The sequence below is a fragment of the Maylandia zebra genome, linkage group LG7, assembly GCF_041146795.1.
Source record: "Maylandia zebra isolate NMK-2024a linkage group LG7, Mzebra_GT3a, whole genome shotgun sequence".
NCBI lineage: Eukaryota > Metazoa > Chordata > Actinopteri > Cichliformes > Cichlidae > Maylandia > Maylandia zebra.
Genome location: NC_135173.1, coordinates 18,157,157 through 18,166,689, shown reverse-complemented (window position 1 = coordinate 18,166,689; position 9,533 = coordinate 18,157,157). Strand labels below are relative to the sequence as shown.

The window sequence follows — 9,533 nt, the reverse complement described above, 5'->3', positions numbered from 1 at the left end:
CTGCTCCAGAAAAATGAAACAAAAAAGAGTTTCTGTGTCAGTGACCCAGGGACCATGACACTTACAGGAATTCCAAGAAATACAAAGTCTAAAAACAAAACCATTCTTGAGTATCAAGCAGTAGACACACAGGAAGCAGACAAGCAGGACTACACACACACACACAAACACACATACTGGTGACCTGTGATTAGGCAGAGGTAGTAAGAAAACACAGCAAGTAATAAGGGCACGGAAAACAAAAACAGGAAACCAAAACAAGACACAAGAGAAAACTTGCCTTCAGAATAAAACAGGAAGTAACCAACAGACAAATAGCTAACGCCAAGCCACATACTAATACTAAACATGATGACAGAGACAGGGAAACACAGAGGGCGTGAAATGTAGCAACTATGACTGACTCATTACAAAACCATGGAACCACTACATGTTTATAGCTTCCTGCTCCAGAAAAATGAAACAAAAAAGAGTTTACTTTACAACAAACACAAGAAATGTGTCATCCATCCTCCTATTTAACCTAGTAGGTGTTATTCCAGATGGCACTAGGCTACTATGGATAGGTCTGAATCACCAGTCAATCTGACATACACTTCTTTGAACTGTGGGAGGAAGCTGGAGTACACTGAGAGAACCCAAGCAGGCCCAGGAGGCCCAGCTGACCAGAAGGTAATTTTGTGGGACTTTCTTCAGTGATCAGCGGTCTTGTTTTGCTTTCTCCTCTCCATCTTTGCACATGACAACACGCCCAAAGTTAACCCAAATTTTGGCATCAGGTCTCCGGAGCTGTTAGAAAACATGGAATTAAGGGGTTAAATTGAGCGAGGAATACCAGTGAGTGCATTTCTAAAAATGTCACTCTCCTGCTTCAATTTCACTTCTTGTTCTTGTTTCCTAAACAAATATAAATGCAACTGATTTTCAGAGAAGTCAGTTTATTTGGATAAACCCATAACATAAGGTGTAATGACTGGATCAGCATGCCCCGGTCATCATGACTTCATAATCTACAGGGAACCAGTTTCACTATGCCTCATGTCTCTAAAGCTGCTCTTCAGTTGTAAACAGAGTGAGAGAGATAGAGCGAGAGAGAGAGAGAAGAAGGAAGAGAAACGGAGAGTGCATCAGAGCGAGGAGAGGAGAGATATTTTCAGTCTCGCTGTCTTTATAGCAGAGCTTTTCTCCGGTGAGGCGGCTGGTGAGGATTAGGGATCTACGTCGGTCAGGAGGTTGGATTGAGAGCAGGAGATATTCCTTGAAATGCTGGGGCTGTTTATTCATCTCAGGATAGACGGATGGAGGAAAGTGAATGAGGTGGGAGGTAAAAGGCAGAGTGAGTAAAAACAAGTGCTTATATTGTGTAGGTGGATGCTGGATTGATGACAGCTGGATCAAAATGTGGATGTTGTTGTAGTGAGTGAGGGGGAAGAGGAGGGTTTTACAGTGAAATCAGGGTGAGAAGTGAATGTGACTCAGACCTTTCAGCCACTTCCGTTGGCATCTTCAGGATGGAAAGATCAAAGGAGGAGATGAACGAGTCATGTTGTGGTCAGCTGACTCACAACGGAGGAATGGATACTGGGAAAAGGAAGCTTGGTCATGTGGTCTGGTGTTCCAATATGCATGCGCATGAGTTTACTACGCCAGAAGAGCAATTATCCTGTTTCCCGTCAAGCCAGAGGAATGCAGAGTGAGATTCCCGGTCTGTGAGTCGTGCCCTCTCACCTGTCACCTCCATATGGATCCTATTTCATCCTTTCCCCTTCCCCCCTCGGCCAGGGAATTTCCCAGCTTGTGTGGTTCTTGTCACAGAGGAAGCTCAAGCCTGTTTTTTCTGTTAATGATAGGATACTTTATGTTGTGGTTAGTTTAACGGGGCTGTGTTCCTCTGTTTTTCACCGCACACAATTTAATTTGCCAATTTGCAGGTCAGGAATCCAGTGGAGGCCTACACTGGAAGGGAAAAAAATTACTCAATGTGTGGTATTTTCCCAGCATTCTACATTTGGCCCCAAACAACCATGGAGGAGATCAATCTATGGATTTATGTGGATGAAGTGCGCACATAGAGTAATCGCTTGTTGGTGCTGGCTAGTCCAAGGATGCTTTGTCATGCTGGGTGTGTAATGTTTGTGTAATGTGTGTGAGCTCTTTGGTAGCAGCTGCTGTCGATTTTTTATGAGGGTTTTTATCATGTGGGAACACGTTTGTAAAGGTTTCAAGACATTTCTATTCTCCCTGTTTACGTCTTTCATAAATGACTGTAAATATAAATATGAATAAAGTGCAGCTTGCCTTCGTGTGTGTGTGTTTGTGTGTGTGTGTGTGTGTGTGTGTGTGTGTGTGTGTGTGTGTGTGTGCCTGTGTTTGTGTGGAGCCCGCGTTGACTCACAGTTACAATAATGACTCTGGCAGCAGAGTGGATGAACAGCTCATACTGACTGTAAAAAGAGAGAAAGGAAGGAGGGCTGAGCTCACAGCGGCATCTCCATCTCATAACTCCTCTGTCGCTCATCAAGCTCTCTCACACACTTACGTAGAGAGAAGACAGCCCTGAGGAGCTCAGAACCTACAGTACAATATAATACAGGACGCCTCAGTACGGGACAGGAGTGGCTTTGAACCGGAGAAGCGGGTATGAAAACGTCTTCAAGGAGGAAGTCATTCACTGTGTCGCAGGTGACTGGCGGCTCGGTAAGTGTTTGTGTTTATTCCTGTGCTTATGTATTTGTTCTTTTTATTCATATATTTATTTTAATTTGCGTGTTATGAAGACACAGATATCATTTTAACATGCTGACCTTATGTCTTGTTACTGTGTTATTTTGCGTAATGGTTCTGGTTGTTACAGAAAATGACTTAGCAGTTTCATTTTCACTCAACTTTTAAAGCACAGTAAGCCACAATCTTTCACTTTTTATTTTTCCAAGCTTTAATCCATTAGGTCCATTAGGGCAATAGTTGACAATTTATCTGCACTTTCTCCGGGATGAGAACCAGCCCAGAATTTGGGAATTGTGTAAAATTTCTATCTTTGGTTTCTGTCTAGTAAACGCAAAGGCAGTGAGTATCATAAGGTCCTCTGCCTCTGAGCCACTTCTGAGAAACTCTTTCTCTCTGTTGCTCCATCATTTCTCGCAAGAAAATGGCTCAACATCCAACCTTGACGCTGAATTATTCTGGATGATTGTCTGCTCTAAACTTTCTCCTGCTTTCGTAGCTAGATATTACGCTTCTGAACATCAGGTGACCACACCTGGATTCTGTCCTACAATGGCGGAGGTATATATTTAGCTACAGAACACTCCCTGCAAACCTCATTCTGTCATTTAAGTCCGGTGTGCAATGAAGCCTTCTTTTGTCTGTGCAGTCCCGGATCTCAGGCAAAGAAATAAAGGTCCAGAATAATTAGCAGCACAGTAGCAAGTCTTTAAAATCCCCCTGTTAGTCATCCTACCTATAGCAAATGATAGTAGTAATAGCTGTGTTTCTGTGTTATTCCTTTGCACTCTTTGTCATGCTGAGGCTCATATATATGCATGCATAATCAATGATCACCATCAATGTGTTTAAAAAAAAGCCCAGGATTTTTTTTCTTCTGACTCATCTGTCACAAGGTTGATTGCTTTAAGTCCAGGATGTAGGGTTTTTCTCTTGACGCATGACACACTTCTAAGTTTAACCCTTTCACGTGTCACGTCAGCATTTGTTAACAGGTCATTCATTTGATCGCTTCAAACAGTATCAGAAAACTCACAGCTATTACACATCAGTGGTTAGTACTGTGCCCTCTAAACAGGGTTTGATTGACATCACCCTCGGTCCTCAGACGGCAAAAAGTTCTGATCAGCCTGATGCTCATGTTTTGCTAATCTTAATGTAAGATTACATTAAATCTAATCTTAAAATATCTGATAATGAGCCTCTGTCTGAAACAAGCCAGAGCTTTTCTCCTTCCTCCACCTTTCCTCTGATTGGTTGGCCCCCTGTAAACAGAAGATTTTAACAGCTGCTGGGTGGGGCTTTTGTGGGAGAGGCATGCCCCTCAAGGTCTTCATATTAGCAGTATCTTCACTCTGTAACAGTCTAAAGCCTGATCTTTTGACCCCCACCAATTACCCCTACATACAATTCAATTCAATTTTATTTATATAGCACCAAATCACAACAACAGCTTTATATTGTAAGGTGGACCCTACAATAATACATACAGAGAATAATCAACCAATAAACAATCAAATGACCGGCTATGAGCAAGCACTTTGGCGACAGTGGGAAGGAAAAACTCCCTTTTAACAGGAAGAAACCTCCAGCAGAACCAGGCTCAGGGAGGGGCGCGGCCATCTGCTGCGACTGGTTGGGGTGAGAGAAGGAAGACAATGAAGTAATTATTATAAACTGCTATTTATTATAAGCAACCAACGTAACAGTGCGCAGACATTTTAAAAAAGATGAAGAGTTGATCTTGATGATCAAGATGATCAAGATGATCTTTAATAATTGAGTTTATACATATATAACACAAAATAACCATGCATATTTCATCCACGAAAGAGTTAAGTATTCACAGGTTGTAACTGGGCCAGGAAGTGGATGAACTAGTCTTCATTGTTGTATTTTTAAGCAGTCAGGGATGGTTTTCCTTACCAGTTTTCTGAATCCTAAAAGACCCCTTGGGTTCCTATCATACTTCTTTCTCATTGTCTTGGAGTAATAATCTGACATGTTGGAATTTGTGTTTACTCACTGACTTGCCTAGAGTTAGATGCGAAGATCAATAGCATTCTCAACCCAATCTGGTAAAGGTTAAGCTGCAGCAACCAGTGAGTTATCCATTCCTGGAAACAGGGTTGGGTTTAATGTTAAACCCCTGTTGGCGTACGTTTGATAACATCTGAGCAAAAACAATGATTCAACAGGAATTTTTCAACTGTCTTCCTTTAAAACAGAGTACCTTAATGTGAAATAAATACTTTAAAAGACTGATTTAAATCAACTTTCAGTTTGATTTACGTCACTCTGAACTTCGGAATTGTCAAATTCATCAGATGCTATTTCAGGAACTGAAATATTAGATCCTCCGTGTTTATGTCACCTCCGTCCCTCATCCCTGTGCCTCACCAGCACATAACTGCAGATGTTTCTGGGGTTATGCCTTCCACTAGTAAGGATAATTGCTTGCCCTTTAACTGAACTCGCTTAAGGGTGCTGAGGATATTTCACCTGAAGCCACAGCACCTTCAGGAAGCACTTAGTAGAATGACCCCTTCACATCCTTCTTCCTCCCTGAATCAAGCAGAGTCTCCCCTGACTTATTCTCTGCATTTTAGAGTGATGTCAAAATGACTCATTCTTGCTTTATATTCTGAGACAGCAGATGATATCAGGTAAAAGGACTGGGGAAATGAAAGATGCACTGATGACTACTGTTTCTTTGGATCCTCAGTCACCACCACAGTTTGGTGACACATTGGTGAATTCATTTCCTTTGTCTTTATTCATCCATGAAAAAATTTTTTTCATGATGTGGGAAGATTGCACAGAGACTAATCTTTCCCTTCATTGAAATCAAGCATTATTTTACTCTCCAGCTTTGTGTCTCTGCTTGTTGCTCCATATGTTCAGTGGGATTTGGCGAGGTGTGATGAACTTCACCCCATTTAAACTGACGTTCAAATGAAGCCATCTGACAACGAACATGACTCAGAGCTTCATAGCTTCTGTGGTTGAAACATTATTATAAGACCTGCTAGACCTGCTGCATACCTTTATGGTGCACACTTAATTTCAGCTGTTTATTGTACTTGGTTCAGATACTGAAAACAAAGTCTTGACGCTTTAACCCTATAAGAAAGCTGAATAGAGGATTGTCTCTATCCTATTGTTCTATCCCTGCCCTGTGAATGTTACCCAACCTGCTTCTGTGTAATTACTTAATCGCATCCCACATTTAAAGAAATAGTTACACATTTTGCATTTGTCAATTTTGTTTCTGAAAGACAAACCAGAACATTGATTGGCCTTCACTTCTCTTCACTGTAAAGATGAATCTATAGGGGATAGTTTGGTTTAGCACAGCTTACCATACAGAAACCAGGAGAATCAGCAAGGTTTGCACTTTCCTACTCATACAGAGATTCAAAACTCAGTCACCATGACACCACCCACTGTTTAATGGAGGCCTGTTGTAAAGCAGTTACTATCTTGGTGTTTTGAAACTAGATGCGAACTCTCTGAGAAACCATATGGTTGTCAGTAACAGCACACACTGCTTTACTATCTTTTTGACTCAAATTGGGATCGTAATTTTCCAATGCTGGGTTCAGTAAAACTTGAAATTAGCAATTGAGAACATTTGGATTTACTGTTCGTTCTATAGCCACAGGAGTCGCCCCCTGCTGGCTGTTAAAAAGAATGCCTTTGCATTATCAGCCTGAGCATAGACAGTAAAAGTGAAATTTGGTACAAACTCCACCATAAAACCTCCATCAGGGAGATCCAACATGTTTTCAGCATCATTTGTTGTTGGGCAAATTTCACAAAATCATGTAAAGAGATGGAACAGGTGTGAAAAGGAACCGTTGTTGGTGTGGATGTGGGTGTAGATATCTTTCTTTAACACTGTGAGCTATGAGGGCATTTCACATAGCACTGTACTTTCCAAGTGCATTTCTGGTTAGTCTACTCTTTGGTTTACATACAAATGAGATACTTCACTTGTTCAATTGAGAGGTGATTATTTTTAAGCTTCACACAAACCCAGTGTATGTTTTGGCTTTATTTTAAAAGGAGTCTGTTACACTCATTTCTAATTTATAATCTCTACTAGAGGAACTTTGCATGACTTTCAAAATAGGCAGTTCAAAACAATCTTTTTCTGTTCTTCTGTTTCCAGCAGTCTGCGCTTTTGGCTCAGAGGTTTTATTTGTATAAACACTCGCCTCATTATTTGAAGCTTTGTTCCTGTGTAACAGGAGCATCGACTAATACAGTGGTTTTCAAAAAAAAAATTCTTGATTGCCCTCTTAAGAAATCAAAAAAGTTTACATCCTACGTCTTAGTTCAAGAACCACTGTCTAGATCAGGGGTGTCAAACTAAAATACACAGTGGGCCAAAATTCAAAACTGGAACAAGGTCGCGGGCTAACATTAATATTTATGGAAGAAAAAAATCTTCCTCCAGATTTAAGAATGAATCTTTTCTTTTGGACTCAAACAAGTTTTGCTGAAAAACTGATTATGGAACAAGCAAAGCTTAATACTAAACGATATATATATTAGCTGTATAATACCAGCAGGCCAGCTCTAATAATAATTTGGTATGGCTTCGCGGGCCAAATGTAATTAGGCTGCGGGCCAAACCTGGCCCGCGGGCCAGAGTTTGACAACTATGGTCTAGATTATAATCAGAAATGTCCTAAAAAGCCAGATTTAATGTTCAGAAATAGCATTACTGATGTGTAAATATCGCCTGTGTTATCATTCTTTATTTTCATGCATTTCATGATGCACAGTGTGACGTTGGTCAGCAGCCTGATTCAGATTTTTTTGTCGTTTGCAGCAGAGGTCTGCACAATCAGGTAGGTGGAACACCAGGAGGCACCCAGGAGTTTCCAACCAGCTTTGCTGAGGTAGTTTCTCCAAAAACATCCCTTCAGATCCGAGCTAAATTCCTTGCACCACTTCTGTCATGGCTCTAGCCGGCTGTGTAACCACACCCTCTGGTGTTCATCTGGGAAATTAGCAACTGAACAAATACAGCCAGCTTCCGTCCTCAAACAGCAGCAGCCTTTGAGCTACACCTGCATCCACTTTGCTAAAGGAAGCTTGCCAGGCCATGAATATACAAGAATGTCCTTTTCTGTATTAAACCTATTAACAGTGTCAATCAGAAGACTTGTTGAGTAAAGAACTGCACTCAGAAACTGATTTCATTTGGTGACGTAGATGTTTGTACACAGTCTCTAGCACCATATGAAATCAGTGTTCTGGGAGGTGGACTATCAGACTCTGTACATGAATAAACTGAAATATGATGCCATGAAAGTAGTTTGAATTGCATCCGGTTTCTACTGCCTCGCTGCTCAAAGCTGCTGACTGGCTTCTTAAGTCTTCATCAAAATTGTGCCTCAATTCTTCTGTGAACTCTTTCCCCTGATGGTAAATGTATTATTGAACTTCTGATTTTGTTAAATAAAGATAAACTTATATTTTGTGGTTATAAAGAATGTAATTTTTTATATGGGTTTTTGTATTGTGTTTAATAAAGGTAAAGATCAATAAAGCACACACAAGCAGCTGGAGCTGGGCGATATGAGATTTTTTCATATCACGATATGTTTTTTTCATTTCAGGCGATAACGATATCTATCACGATATAAGCCAAATAACTATATTTGTAAGATTTAAATGTGCCGTTGCTCACAAGTAAAATGTGAAATAATCAGCAGCTTGTTTTTATTTAAATATTTATTTCCCATAATAAGTTCAACAGGGTAGATGTACTTAAGGAACATGAGACTTTTTCAGATAAATAAAGGCAAATATTGCAAACTACACAAAAGGCAGCCGCTAAAGCGTTTAAGTTTCAAAATAGAACAAACGAAACAGACTAAATTGTCAATTCCACTTAGAAACAAAATATTAATTCTAAAAATAAATCTTAGTTTGTTTTACAGAAGAACAGACAAAACTGACTAACCTTTGTCAATATCAAATAAACTGAGAACTAAAAGGAAATTCTCAATCTCTCCTTGTTGTATAGCTGAGCCTTTCAAACAGTTTTAACAGTTACTTTAGTCTGACAAAAGCCGAATGACGAATTAGCGCTTCCAGTCAGAGACTGAGGCTACGTCCACACGTACACGGGTATTTTTGAAAACGGAGATTTTCCGTTTTCGTTTTAAAAATAATCCCGTCCACACATAAAGGCAGAAATGAAAGAAAACGCTGCTATGAACATGCCAAAGCAGCAGGTGGCGCTAGATTCCTAACCGTGCAGAAATGTTGGCCAATCAGAAGTCTAGAAGCCTCGGTGGGAAAAAGTAAACAAAGCTGCGGCATAGAAGCAGAACCGAGTCGTATGTGTGGACGGACAGTAACTGTGTGTATATGTAAGCATTTAAACACTGCAGAGAGTACAATTAACAGTAACAGTATTGTAGAAATTCATTTCACCGAAACAATAACGTGGTGCACAGTGTGACGCATGCACCAGTTTATTGTATTTCCAGACTTGCTTTCGGCACAATTTACAGTGCACGCTACTCTGTTTTTTGTCAGACTTGAAATAGCCGAAATACCTTCACACTACGGAACTTCTATGGCTCTTCCGTTCGACAATCTCTCCGCCATTGGAACCATCATCTGTTTTCTCTTCGGTCACGCTCGGTTGATTTTTCTAGTCGGCACACTCATTTCCTCCATTACGCGCTGGCTCCATTACCCGCTGGCTGCTTCCCAAACAAACACACGTGCGGCTTGGCACTTGTGCTGTACGTAACAAGTCACGCGACGTGACGCTGCGGCTG

General features: G+C 40.7%; 1 long non-coding RNA gene across 1 annotated transcript; it reads left to right on the top strand.

The window, feature by feature from the left end:
- The first annotated feature begins 1,190 nt into the window (after positions 1-1,190).
- LOC143419403 (uncharacterized) lies at positions 1,191-8,318 on the top strand. Its single transcript, XR_013099360.1, has 2 exons — positions 1,191-2,697; positions 7,565-8,318. It is a non-coding gene; the product is annotated as an uncharacterized LOC143419403 (long non-coding RNA).
- The last annotated feature ends 1,215 nt before the right edge of the window (positions 8,319-9,533 follow it).